Genomic DNA, 14828 nt, shown 5'->3' on the forward strand with positions numbered 1-14828 from the left:
CACATTTATTGCCTCAAAATTGGATTCCTCATTTTCATTACTTGGTAAGGACACCCATGTTTGATAGGAAACAAATGAATTGATGATGTTGGAATTCCTATTCATGGTGAAGTTCACTTTTACTCGCCAGGGACGTTTTCAGCATCCCTGTTCTGGGTGTCTCTTCTTTGTGGCAAATGCAAGCATGGGGTCTACTCTGGAGGAGTCATACCAGACCACTCTCCTAGTCTCGATTCCCACCGGGAGAAATTCTTCTGGTCATAGTTCACGTTAATACCTAAGGCTTTGTGACACTGTGAGATCCTGGCCACATTACTGCTTTCCCACAATTTATAGTCTCTCACTATTAAAACCTCCGATTGCTCTCACAAGAGCTTGTGAGCCAGGTTTGCCGGATTTTCAAAGTCATCCTCTATTGCACGTGAACACTGGCTGCACCCGGAGCTTGGCTGTGAACTGATTATCTCACCACGACCTGTTAACACAAATTCCATCACTCCCAAGGCTAAAAATATACCATATTTAACACTTGGAAGCAAAATTCCAAGCAAATATATAATGTGCTTTGATCGAATCCTTGTTGAAAATGTTCATGGTGGAGTCAAATGCTGACTTTTAAGGTGGAAGATTACCTCTGATAGCTCAGTTGGTAAAGAATCCGCCTGCAATGTGGGAGACCCCGGTTCGATTCCTGGGTCCGGAAGATCCACTGGAGAAGGGATAGGCTACCCACTCCAGTATTCTTGGGCTTCCCTGGTGGGTCAGATGGTAAAGAATCCTCCTGCAGTGCGGGAGACCTGGGTTCGATCCCTGGGTTGGGAAGACCCCCTGGAGAAGGGAACGGCTACCCACTCCAGTATTCTGGCCTGCAAAGTCCATGGGGTCGCAGAGTCAGACACAACTGAGTGACTTTCACTTAAGGTGGAAGATTGCATTCCTTCTGTGAGCAGGTAGATAGAAATCAATTCCCTCTTATCAATTGATGTAATCACAGAGACTGATAGATGCCTCAGCCTCAGCATCCAAAATCCACTAGTTCATCTTGTTTAGGAGTATTTCCCCTCTTCCTAGAATTCCCTGGTGCTCCAGTGATTAGGACTGGCTGCTTTCATTCCCATGAGCCCTAGTTCTATCCCTGGTTGGGGAACTTAAGATCCCACAAGTCATATGTTGCAGCCAAAATGAAAACAAAAAGTGTGTTCTGCCTCATTTGTGGCACAAAGCCACCGAGAACCAGGCTTCTATTTAAATCACGGTGCCATGTTAGAGGACTCAGGAGTAGTTAGTGTTTGTGTGGCCAGCTAGTGTTTGGGTAATATAAAAACATGCTTTAAAAAAAAAACAAATATGCTTAGGAGATAAAGCTATGAATAATTATAGTCATTTGTGAGTGATGGAATTATAGATGATTTTAAACTTTCTTCTTATACAATTTTTCTGTTTTACAAATGTTCAATAAGGAATATGCATTACTCTAAGAAAAACAGTACAGAGGCTTTCAAAGTTTTTTTGACTGGGACCCCCAGTAAGAAGTAAAATTTACATCCTGACTCAGTACAAACATGCATTTATGTACACAATTAAAACAAGCATTTCATGAAGCATTCATTAACCTTTGTGCTACCTGTCCTTATTTCCTGGTGTTTTCAATTTTTTATTTTATTTTATTGACACAGAAAGAGTGCAGGTATTGACCAACTAAAATGACCTCATAAACCCCTGATGGGTAAGATGAAAAATACTGACTATTGTGCAATAGTGCCAGTCTTTTATTTCATGGGTCAGTAAAATTTCAAAAGAAATTTTGGCACTTGATGCAAGATCAACTTTTTATGTTGCAGAGTAAGGCTATTTTAAAAACTTCTGCTATTCTTTTTGTTAAATTTTCATGTTAAAATTTGTTTTTTTATGATTGGGGGAAATTTTCAAGTTGAAATGTCCTTTATTTTATGGAAGTATGTTTGAACATGAAACGATTTCAGGATTTAAACAGTGAGTAAATTTAGCCCTATGAGAACAGACTACACTGGCTTTGTTTTTTTCCGTTTGGCATTGAACCTGTGCAAACTTGGTGACGCAAGAGTACTTGGGAATCATTGAGGAATTATTATCAGTGCAGCCCAAAGAGTCCCACTTTGGAACAAACACAGTTGCAGCTCTGCATCCCCACTACTTGGGAGCAAATTACTTAACTTTTCTGATCTGAACCCCATTTCTGCTCACTTGTAAAAGAAGTACTTTTCACAGGTGTAAAGATATGATTTATATAGAGTTTAAGACCATTTCAGATGCAGGGGAGTTTATAAATGGTAACATCTCAGGACCATTAACTCTCTCTGCTGCTCTGTACTGTGAAAAAATTTGGAAGGTTTAAAGACGTTCATTAGATGTTTCTACTTTATGATGAACTGCCCCTTTAACTATTATTAATATAAACAACACTTTTTTTTTTAACGTTTCCTGTCTTGTCTCACCCTCAAACTTTACCCTTCTTACTATATTTTTTCCCATCTTTTAACCTCCTGTCAACCTCTTGATACCGTTATTCATGACAGGAACATGACTCGTCTGGCAGTTTTAGGGGGCAGTTAGAAAATATTCCTTGACAGTGCCGTGAGCTTGCAGTTTCTAAGTTGTGGTTTTGGCTAGAGGGACTTAGATGGTGAGCGGAATACTAAGACTAAGGGAAGGATGTGCTTAAAATAGATCTTGTGAGCCTTCTGTTTAATTACATGGTAATTTGTAAAACAGACTGGTTTCTGTGGCCTTGAATACTAATGTAGATTTGTCCCTTACTAATCTTAAAAGCATATATCCCGAGAAATGCATAATTCACACATTTCCACACATTTTATGTCTTCAAAAGCGCCACGTGAATCAGTGTGAAAGCTTTTCTTCATTTATCTTTTAAAGTGGTGACTTTTTTTGGACAATGGGCTGTATGTTTATTTCATCAGCAACACCTATATTTAAAATGTCCTCTGTTTGGCTCAGATATTTTCAGTTTCTGGTGGTATCAACCACACCCCTGTATTTCCCCAATGGATTAACCCTCCAGGAAAGTTCTAGCTGCTGAAACTCTCAGGAAACAAGCTGGGTGTGCCTGATAAGGAAGGTTTAACAAAATCATGTACGTTTTTCTAGAATATTTTCTATCATAATAGCTAACATTTTGCTGGGCTTGCTATGTTCTAGAAACTTTGTTAAAGACTTCCAGAACATCTCATTTAATCCGAAGGAAAAAAATAAATACTTTTCTGCCTTGATTGCTTGAGAGATCTGTTGTAAAGGTCAGCAGTTACAGTGTATCCTATGAATTTCAGTTCTATGGTACTATTGTTCTCATTTAGCTTACCACTATTTACTGAGTAGTTATTTTGTGCCAGATACTGTTCTGGGCACTAGGGATATGCAGCCACAAGTCACGGAATGCCTGGCACCACTAGAAACTTCCTGCCTTCTGCATGGGAGCACCCAGATAATAATGTTGCTGTTGTTCAGTTACTAAGTCGTGTCCAACTTTTTGCGACCCCGTGGACTACAGCACGCCAGGCTCCTCTGTCTTCCACGATCTCCTGGAGTTTGCTCTGATTGATGTCCATTGAATCGATGACGCTATCTAAACAACCATCTCATCCTCTTCCACCCTCTTCTCCTTTTGCTTTCAATCTTTCCCGGCATCAGGGCCTTTTCCAATGAGTCGGCTCTTTGGGTGATAATGTATAAACATACAAATATAATGTCAGGTAGAGACTTTAAAAAGGCAGGATAAAGGAGCAGGGCGTGGCGATGGGAAAAGTGATGGGGAAGGCCTTTGATGAGATGACATCTGAGCAGAGACCTGCATGAATCACGGGAAGAAGTCTTGCAGATATTTGGCAAAAGAGCCAGTTGCTTCTGCACTAAATGGTTCTCCCTCTCCTGCTTTTTATAGTCTTCCTGTCTCCTCCTTGCTTGAGCCAGACCAACGGAAGCCAGATCTAGAGAGGAGACAGAATGACAAGTGTGCAGTAGGGAAGGCACAGGACTTAGCTGCAGCTGCGGAAGCAGGTCTGGACACGTGGGTGACGCCACCTGGGAGAGTGTGGTGGCTGCTATGAGCCACCAAGCTTGCAGGCAGGGGCATCATCAGAGGGCTGGCCAGCCCTGGGCAGTGGGACCACCTAGCTGCGGGAGAAGATGCACCCAAAGAGGAGTCTGATGGCCAGCAGAAGAACAGCACAGACTGGGTGTGGATGTTGTCAGCATGGGGCAGAGGGGCCAAGACCACAGGTGGCACTGCTGCTGGGGCTCAGAACAGAACCTGGTTCTCTGAGGAGATGGAGCAGACCGAGGCAGAGGGCAGACCATAGAGGGCTTTGGGGGCCTGGCCAGGAGTTTGGGATGTTACCTTCTTACTGAGGGAGCCACTGAGAGTTATAAACAGGGGAGTGACATGATTTCATTTCTGTCTCTGATGTGTGGAGGGCTTCCCTGGTGGCTCAGTGGTAAAGAATCTGTCTGTAATGCAGGAGACCCAGGTTCAATCCCTGGGTTGGGAATATCCCCTGGAGAAGGGAATGGCTACCCACTCCAATATTCTTACCTGGAGAATCCCACGGACCTAGGAGCCTGGTGGGCTACAGTCCAAGGGGTTGTAAAGAGTCGGACACGACTAAGCAGCTAACACTTTTCTGATGTGTGGAAAGTCAAGGCGAGAGGAGGAGTGGGGATAAAAGGGAACCAGGGATCTTGGACTTCAAGGATGTTGAGGTTCAGGGATTCATGGTGACGGCCTATCGGGGGAGGTGGGATACTCAGTTATCAGTTTAGTGATAGCTTTCTGTGGGAGTCTAGTAGTCTTCTCAAGATTCGTGTTTGTCCAAATCCTCAGAATGTGACCTTATTTGGAAATAGGGTTTTTGCAGATGTAGTCAGTTAAAAAATTAAGAACCTTGAGATGAAATCATTCTGGATGTAGAATGACCAGGGTCCTTATAAGAAAAGAGGACACAGACACAAAGATGGCCTTGTGAAACTGGAGGCAGAAATTGGGGATATGCAGCCACAGGGTTCTCCTGGGGCCACTGGAAGCTGGAAGAGGCAGGAAGGATTCTTCCCTAGGGCCTTCAGGGGGAGCGTAGCTCTGCTGACACCTTGATTTTGGACTTCTACCTGCAGAGCCGTGAAAGAAAGTGAAAGTGAAAGTCGCTCACTTGTGTCCGACTTTTTGTGACCCCATGGACTATACAGTCCATGGAATTCTCCAGGCCAGAATAGTGGAGTGGGAGCCTTTCCCTTCTCCAGGGGATCTTCCCAACCCAGGTCTCCCTTATTGCAGGCGGATTCTTTACCAGCCGAGCCACAAGGGAAGCAAGAGCCATGAGAGAATAACATTTCTGTTGCTTGAAGTGGCATCGTTGGTAGTACTGTCTCATTGCTGCTACAGGAAACTAATGCAGTTCCTGAGAATCTTTGATCTCTCAGGAGGTTTCACTGGGGTAGAGCGTGGGAGTCTTACAGGAACATTGGCAGCTCTGTAAACCTCCCTTAACGTCAGGGAGGGTGGTATTACCAGGAACTTGAATGAGCATTAGTAGCCCTGAGGAGGCAGGGCTGGTTAAATGAATGAATGAAAGAGTGAGTGAATGAATAGGTCTGTCTGTGAACGAATAGGGCCTTGTCTGCCCTGAAGGTTATTGAATAGCCCCAGTGATAATTATAAGCAGCCGTGGACAGTGTGTGCGCACTCCTTTGCTGTGTGCCTTCTAAGTTCCTGCAGGTCGAAATACCAGGTTAATTAAAAATCTGTGTTAGAATATGGATGAGGAGGACCGAGTTCCTGAGTGAGGGCCTAAGTACCTCTCTAATGCATAGACTGTGTGGATTTTAGAATGTGGACCCTTAACATTGATTTTCTGAGCTGATAGGTAATTTTCCCTTCCTCCCTTTTTAAATGTTTATTAGCTGGGTCAAGTTGGGAGAACTGGAGAAGCAATCCAGAAGTATAATCCTCTATGCCAGCAACAAAAAGCAGTCCTGCTGCTGGTTTATTGCTACTATTTGTTTTTGTTTTGTTTTGTTCAGAGGTTGAAAGTGCTGAAAAAGGAGAGGAAACTCCAGGACACAAACATTTGATTTTATTGTAATCCTGCCAGAGGCCTACCCGCTCTGCTCCTATAAATTTCCCTTGGCCTGTCCTGTAGAAAGGGTACATGGACATTGATCAAGCTTTTTTCTTTTTTTCTTAATTAAACTAATGGACTGGTCTCTCTTCCATAAAACATGGATCCAAGTAGTGATGCCCTGGCCGAGCATCAGCCTCTCCCAGGAAACCTGGCCCTTTGTCTTCGTGATACAAATTCCTGGTCCTGTCTGAACACACAGCAGGTCCTGAATGAATGCTTCTTTAACTTAAACCGGGGCTGAAATGCAAAACTGGTTAGGCATGAATACCTGGACAGTGTCAGTTTCTATGTCAGCTTCTCTTCTGTGTAATTGATGAGCTTCCTAATGTTGATTTAAAAAAAAAAAAAAAGACAAACCAAGCACTGTATTTAGTTAATTAAAAAAATACAGACTAGGATTCAAAACAGCTGTGTTTGCTGTTGGCGTGGCCTTTATCTTCCTCATATTCGTGTTATGTCACTACAGTACCACATTGTAGAAACAAAAGTTCAGAAAGAATAAGGATGACTTTTCTCCCTCCAGTTACCAGTACAACCCACAGATTCAGCTCATAATATTTATTTAATTTTGTATCTGGTAATAGGACTCAGAGACACTTCTATGAGGCAGATGTGTGAAGAGCTGATCCTTATGGAAGTTAATTTCCTGTAGAAATAAATATACTCTGAGGCCTTAGGCCATTATTCTAAGATGCTTCCCTTTTGAGTACATTTGAATATGTTCATGGGTTGTGTAGAATTTTTTGCATCCTGTTATCCATTTTATCACCTTTTGCCACATTTCTTGGTTGTAAGTATCCCAGTCGTGTCAGTGGTGACTAGAGAAAGAAGATAAAGGGAAGAAGTAAAATGAATAGGGAAAAAAATGAAGCAAACAAGTAAGTAAAAAAAAAACAACTCTGGAAACCTCTTTCACAGTAGGCAATACCTTTGAATGTAAAACTTATCAGGCAGGCTGGAGGAGGGGGATATGTCTGCTTAAAATGAGAGCTATCTGTAGGCTGCATTCAGGTTATCACAGGTCACCCATAGCCTGGAGGGCAGCCAAAGCTAGGATGAGGCTAGTGAGACATGCCCCTGGGACCCCAAATTGAAGGGGAAGCCCCCAAATTCAATAATCATGATGAATAATATTTTTAATCTGATATATTATAAAAACATCATTAATATAAAATATTCCATGCTGAATAAAATATCCAAATGTTGAGTGCAGGATCTGACCTTGCACTGGTGAACTCAAACTTATTTACCTCCCACTAATGGAAAGTAAGTTACCAAGAGCTCAAAAGGAAAAGTTTCTCCTTGGTCTAAGCCTGGCTTTGCTCTGGGTTTAAATTCTAGTTCCTTTAGGACCAGCTCTGTGTCCTCAGGCTCATGATTCAACCTCTCAGAGCTTCCTTTTGTAGAAAAAAGCGCTTTCCTTTGCAGGACTTTGGAATGGCTTAAAGTTATACCTGTGAAGCTACTGGGCGCACGGTAGATGGCCATTAAACCATGGCTTGAAATAATTCATAGTTATTCACAGAGAATTCAGTTCTTCAGGCGACCCAAGCAGGTCCTGCCTCTTACACGAGTCTTTTACACATCTGTCAGGGTTAACACAGCTGTGCTTTCACTTTATAGGATGTCTCAGAATATAGCCCAGTGCCTGCGCTTTGAACGCTCATACATCCGTTCAACAGCTAAGTAACCAGTTTCCTGTTTAGTCATAGCTCTTTGCCTGGGCTGGGACATGGGCAGCAAGTTGCTATCTCTGTACCACCCTCTCAGAGCAAGTCAGCCTTTCAAAGCTATCCAGAAGTTAGATTTGATAGCAGCTTTTTTTTTTTCTGGCTGCTCTGGGCATGTGGAACTCCCCTACCAGGGATCAAAGGCACTCGCTCAGGCGTGAAAGTACAGAGTCTTAACCACTGGGCCACCAGGAAAGTCTCATAGCAGCTTTCTGTTTGTTAAAACCTCCTCCATCATTGAGTCTCTCTTGAGTGCATTTCCACGCCTAGTGATTTATCTGGATAACGTGTCCATGATCCTGAACAGCCTCTGATTTGCTCCACAGAGAAGAAGCCATATTCCATAACATAGGACTGAAGCTAATATGGGGCAAGTGAAAATCACATGGGCAGGAAGGTTGGTGCGGGAATCTGGTTACTCTCTGATACAAAACTGTAAAGCTCCCTCCCCCCATCCATTCTCTCCCATTGTCCCAGCCAGGTGTAACCAATCATTTTTTCAGCCTTTCTTCTAATCTGATCATAGCTGCAGAGACAATGAAGCAGAGCCCTCATTTCAATTACTCTCCTCCTTAGTCCTAAGGATACAAAATGAGATGGGAGAATGACAGGAGAGTGTCACTGAAAAAGCTTGTTAGACTTTGGTGGGGGGGGCTTAGTTATCATGAATGGGGATTCATCACTGTGCCCTGCTCTTCAGCGAGAGGCAGTTTGCAAAACAGAACCACACACTCCTGGCTTCAGTGGTGTGTGCTTTGGACTTAAGCTCTTCTTTTCCACTTAATTAGTTAATAGGAATTTATTGAGTTGATACAAAAAGCTAGGATACAAAATATGATACAAAAAGCTAGGAGAATGGAATTTTTGCCCCTGCAGTGTCTATGATGTAGTTGGGGAGAATAGATGATACTCCAGCTGAGCCTTTAGGCTTATATTCCTACTGTGTTTGTACATTCTCTCATTTCTGCCCTAGAAACGTTGCTTGAATCCGGCCTCTTCCTCTTTCACCCTCTGGGTGTTTGCTCTTGCCTCAGCGCTGTCCGTCCTCATTTACTGCCCAGGCTATGGCGGAGCCCTGCCAAGCTCTTACACGCACCTTCAGGCAAAGAAAACTGTGCACCCCATGTCCACTTATCAAAATATCCTCCCATATTGAGAACCGAGCAGGAAAAGTTAATAAAAGCTCCACAACAACGACAAAAAAAAAAAAAAATACAACTATATATAAAGCCTCACATTATCCAGTCTGTTCCTATATCGTTGTCCACCTTTGTAAACCCACCCAGCATGGTGGAGGGTGGGGCTTGTGGAGGTGGGGTGGTGTTTTCCATTGCAAATAAGGCAGGGTGGTAAAACAAACAGCAACATTCTGTCTTTACCTACAATTTGGATTTTGTTTTCCCTTGTGGTTTTTTGTTTGTTTGTTTGTTTTAATTTTGATTTCTGAAAAAGAAAATTGCATTAAAATAATATTCATCCGGATCGCTGAATTCTTTGGTGTCCCTGTAAATTTTGTACTTCACTCAATCACCCTAAGCCTGGCTCTGGTCTGTTGCAAAAGCCCATGCCAGCCTGTTAGGCACATAGCTGACAGTGACCTTCCCAATAGACCAACAACGATCATGTTACTTCCGCATTTGTTTCTGATTGTCTAAGAGGTGAAATCTGGCCCCATTGGCTTGGCTACGAGCCCCTTCTGGTCTGCATGCATGTTAGTCACTCAGTCGTGTCCGACTCTTTGCGACCCGGTGGACTGTAGCCAGCCAGGCTCCTCTGTCCATGGGATCCTCCAGGCAAGAAGACTGGAGTGGGTTGCCATGCCCTCCTCCAGGGGATCTTCCCCACCCAGGTATCAAACCCAGGTCTCCTGCATTGCAGGCAGATTCTTTATCATCTGAGTCACCAGGTAAGTCTTCACAGTCTGGGCCCCCACTTACCCTGCCAGGGCATCTTCCGCATCTGACCCTGTTCCTCCCTTACCACTCCGCTTCAGAACTGCGTCTTTGTCCAGGCCATATCTTCTGTCAGGGTTGTACTCCTGGCCCCAAACTCATTCACCTTGGACGTCCCTGCTTAGCTCTTGAGTTCCACCTCCTGGCTGCACTGCCTTTTTGAGCTCCCTAAAGCAGGCTTACTTGCTCTGTTTTCCCATAGAAACCTGTTTGTTTCCACTCGATTTCTGTCCTGGCTGTTTCACTTAGGATTCCACTGTGATTTATCTGTTTACCTGTGTCCCGGGTTACACTGCCAGCTCTCCTTGAGGAGAGCAGCTGGGCTTTTCATGTCAAATGAATAATGAATACAATTGGATACAGTGAAAGCAGTAACAAAAGCAGTAACAGCAACTATGAAATAATTCATGAAAAACAATAGCACAGTCAAGAGGCTCTGCTCTTAACAGCCCTTAACGTCAGGCGATCCTGTGTTTTGAATGTCGGTTGTCATTAGCTAGCTTTGTGACACTAAATATTTTCAGATTTTTACCATGGAAACTTTCAAACAGAAGCAAAAGTAGAGAGACCCCTCTGGTGAACCCACATGGGCCCATCCGGCAACGACAACAGTCAGCTTATAGCTAATTTAGTATCTTGTAATACCCCACCCTCCACTCCTATTCTTGGATTTTTTTTAGAAGCAAATCCCAGATCACATATTATTCCACATAGAATTACTTCAATAAGAACATTAAACTTCTAATTGAGTGCAAACTCAGTATCATCCACGTGCAAGGAAGAGCTGCCACTGGGTTGGGGTCATGGGAAAGCCCTTTTAAAGCAAGCCTTGAAGGATGAATATAGATTTTGGCAAAGAAAGTTGTTAAGTGAGAAGCTGTAAGTCATGTGTGCGCAAGGTGTCAGCATATAGTTTTTGCTGAAACAGGGGTCAGGGCAGGAGAAGGGAACAAGAAGGAAAACCTAGGTGTGGAACAGATAGGGGACCAGGCCCTTGATGCTTTAGAGGTAGCCTTGTAGGTGAGGGGATGGACTGTGGGATCTTTTAGTTTTAGCTAACAGTCTGTTCCTTTGGAGGTCTGTGCTCACAGTAGTGACACGGGGCTGAGGACAGTAGTAATATTGACTTAGAGCCCTTCAATTGTTTCTCAAAGCACTTTCTCTGTTAACTGATTTCTCCTTAAACAGCAAAAGAAATTGTCACAGAACATTTAAAGAACTGGTTTCTGTACCAATCACCAGGCTTCAGTGGAGAAGAAATGGGAACTTGGTTTTCCACACTCAGCCCTATGCAAAGATGACCTGGCAACTGTGTATTTTATCCCACTGAGCTTAATCCTTATTATGAATAACAGAGCGAAGCTTTGTTATTCATGGGAGTGGATTTCTGCTGCTGGGAGAATTAGCTGCACTCTTATTCGCAAGGTGCCTTCTGATGCAGTGAGTCCTTTTGAACTGTGCATAAATAGAGGCTATTGTTTAGGCATTTGGAGCTAAGGCTTGGATTGCCCCAGAATTTCCAATCAGACTTCAGGTATCTTTGTTTGACTGATTCTTTTTTTTTTTTTTTTCTTTCCTCCCCGAGGCCACAAGTAGTAGTTTTCTCCATGTTGCTTTAGCGACTTGCCTTTTCATCACCTTCTAAAACTAGGGCACAACCAACCCTTTTTCTGGAGGCTTTTCAACTTAGAGAAGGAGGAAATTCTTCTGAGTTCCAAAAAAATAAAATGGAGAAAAAATAAGCAAGTTTAAGAAGGGTATAATAGAATTGGAGTCTTTGGTAAAGAAATAAGTTCGTTTCCAATTAAGATTTAAGAAAAAACAAACTAGGAGGAATAGAAGCATAGAATCTCTTAAAAAGATACTTCAGGATCTCTAAAGGAGACTTGATTATTTGTGTTAGTCTCAAAGCTTGCACACCCCAATTGCCCAGCACAATAAGTCTTTCTGGGTCTTTGGAGCGGTGGATGTGAAACTCTCTTCAAAACCACAGAGAGAAGTCTCCTTTCTTTGAAGGTGTCTATTTTCTGAAATTTTCACCTGGGATCCGAAAATACATGGCTGTTTTTGTTTTTTTAGGGTTTTTTTTTCTTATGAGAACTTTTAAGATCTACTATCTTAGCAAATTTCAAATGTATAATAACGTGTTGTCACCCACACTCTCCATGCCAGTATGTCATATCCCCAGGACTTACCTGTCTCACCACGGTGCTTTTCTGGAACGGCTTATTGAAATACGGGCTCAACCTGGGTATTTTCTTTTTATCACCTTGGTCTTTGTGTGTCCCTGACTATGTGTCTGTCTGTGGTTCTTCCACCCATATTGAAGTCATTTTCTCTTCTAGAACCAGATGCTTCTAGTATGGGGGGGGCACCCCAACATGCGTAAGAGGGTACCAGGCTTCTCCAGGACCCAGGAAGCTGCCCTTTGTAGGTGCTTCCTGCATGCTTTATTCACATCTTCACGTTACCTGTTTCTCCCTTCCTCCAGATCTGTCTAGAGCCACGGGATCATTCTCCCCGTTTTTGTGACTCTGTGATTCTCGTTCTTCCCAAGGGATAAGATCTTCTGGTGCAGTCCTGTCTCACCACCCAAAGACAAAAATTACTATTAGTCTGTGTTTACTGAATTGCAAAGGTGGGTGCATCACCTCTTTTAAGCGCTTAACACTTTTATCTCTTCGCTCTTTCCCGCCTGTCACCTGTGCCTTGTCACCCACACGATTAAAACCATTTGGTTGTATTTCTTTGATTTGCACTGACCTCCTAAGGAATGTCCACATTGACATAGCAAGGCCCCTTCTCTTGCCTTTTCTCTGCTGCCATGTTTGATTTTGGAAAGACTTGGTGTTTGAAGAAGTTAAAAGTGACCCCCAAAGGCTTGCTTTGGACGATACTAATACACACCTTTTGACACCTTAGATTGGGTAGTGTTGATTTAATTTGGAGTCTGTCAGCTTCTTACATTCTGATCACTCGTTTTGAAGGCTTGCTGAGGACCTGTGATTATTTGTTAAACCACCATTGGAATAAACACACTTTTCTTTAAAGGGAAAAGAACTTTTTTAAGAAAGTAATAACCATAGCTTTATATTTTCTTGACAGATATTCAAGGAAGAAATCTTCCTGTTTTTACCTTGACAAGACATCTAACATCTTTGGGAGGTTTTACTTGCATAAGAACTTCAGCATTATAATCTAGAGATCTCAAGCTCAACAAATTTCTCTGTCTGGGGGTGGGGAAAGGGAGATGATAAAATAGTTTTCTATACAGCTGGTTACCAAAATAGTCAATTATGAAAGCTAATTCCTCTCCTTTTAAAAGGTTAGTCTTTTGATATATGAATCACAATTGATGCTAAAAGGAAAATGTTAGAAACATAAACTTTTTTCTCTGCTAGTTCCAGTTTTGAATGTTTTAATTGCTTAAATGTTTATCTTTCTGGCAGTGAGGTTAGTACTGGTAGCCAGTGATCACCAATAATTAAAATAACAAGTCAACCAAGACAACACTTGCATGCCCAGAAAACCGAATTAAAATCACACTTGTTTTTTTGCTCTCACAGTTTAGAAGTAAATTTTGAATCAGTTTCATGAATTTTGTGGTATTTTTCCAGATTAATGACTTTGGACCTTTGGACACTGAGGTGTGTGAATGCTAAATGTGTTTTCTTCCTTTTGCTATCAGTTAGATATTTAAGAATGCAACTTATGAAGAAACAGGCATCTAAAAATGGGCCAAAGGTCACAATCCTGTATCCTTCCTTAGAATACTGCATAGGAAACTTAAAAATATTGTGGTTATATGTGTCATAAAATCTACATTTTAACCTTTTTTAAGTGTATAGTTCAGTGGCATTAAGTACATTCATAATGCTGTGTAACCATCACCACTAGTCATCTCCAAAACTTTTTTGTCAACCCAAACAGAAGCTCTGTACCCCTTAAACACTAACCCCCCCCATATCCCCTTGCACCACCGTTCTACTTTCCATTTCTAGAATTTGACTATTCAAGCTACTTGTATAAGTGGAATAATTTGTCTGGATTATTTCACCAAGCATAATGCTTCCTAGTTACATCCATGTGGTAGCATCTGTCAGAATTTCCTTCCTTTAGAAGGCTGGATAATATTTCACTGTATGTAGGTACCACATGCTGTGTATCCACTTATCTATGGCTTAATGCACAGGAGCCTTTTAAAATTTAATTTTTCCTTTCATCGCACACATACACAAAAAGGTAACCACAAGAGGAAATATGTTAATGAGCTTGACTGTAGTAATCATTTCACTGTGTATATGTATCCCAAATCATCACCTCATACACCATAAGTTTTTTTTGTGTGTGTGGGATCTGAGTTCCCTAACCAGAGATTGAACCTGGGTTCCTGCAGTGGAAGCGCAGAGTCCTGTCCATTGGACTCTCAGGGAATTCCCAAGAAAATACGATTTTTATTTTAAAAAATAGGGTACTATAAAAATTATTTTTAATATGTGCCATTTGGCATCTTTCCTCCTAATTTCCTGCTGTTTCCCGCTGTTTCCTGTTGGGGATTAGTTTTTGAACCCTACATGATGCCACGTGCTGAGAAGACCTGGACAAATGAGCTCTACCCTGCATGAGAACTTTTGTCTGGCCAGGTAGACAGACCAGCAAACTGGGTTTCAGGCTTGGTGGGCTGCCACCCAAGCAGAAGGCATGGGGAAGAGGGTGACTCAGTGCTGGAGAAGGGCCACATCCACTGTGGGCGGGGGCCTGAGGAATGAAGTGTTCTTCATGTTCTAAGTTCATGTCATGTTCTAAGTTCTCTTACCCAAAAGACTAGAAATAGATGTGAGCAGAATTAAAGGTCATGTGTAGAAGGAGAATCTGTTATACTGCAGTAGTCCACCTCTAGGTACAACTTCTTGTAAATTATTTTCAAGTTTTATCATCAAAGACACCTATCTCCTAAAATAACAGCACAACTTTAACTC

At 42.3% G+C, this 14828-nt stretch overlaps 1 protein-coding gene and 1 non-coding gene across 2 annotated transcripts in view; both read left to right on the plus strand.

The window, feature by feature from the left end:
- Window positions 1-14828, plus strand: part of PITPNC1 (phosphatidylinositol transfer protein cytoplasmic 1) — a 253207-nt gene that overhangs the window by 33962 nt on the left and 204417 nt on the right. The gene's annotated exons all lie outside the window — the stretch shown is intronic.
- On the plus strand, window positions 4471-4541 carry TRNAY-GUA (transfer RNA tyrosine (anticodon GUA)). The gene has a single exon. It is a non-coding gene; the product is annotated as a tRNA-Tyr (tRNA).

The sequence above is a fragment of the Muntiacus reevesi genome, chromosome 18, assembly GCF_963930625.1.
Source record: "Muntiacus reevesi chromosome 18, mMunRee1.1, whole genome shotgun sequence".
In the NCBI taxonomy this organism is placed as follows: domain Eukaryota; kingdom Metazoa; phylum Chordata; class Mammalia; order Artiodactyla; family Cervidae; genus Muntiacus; species Muntiacus reevesi.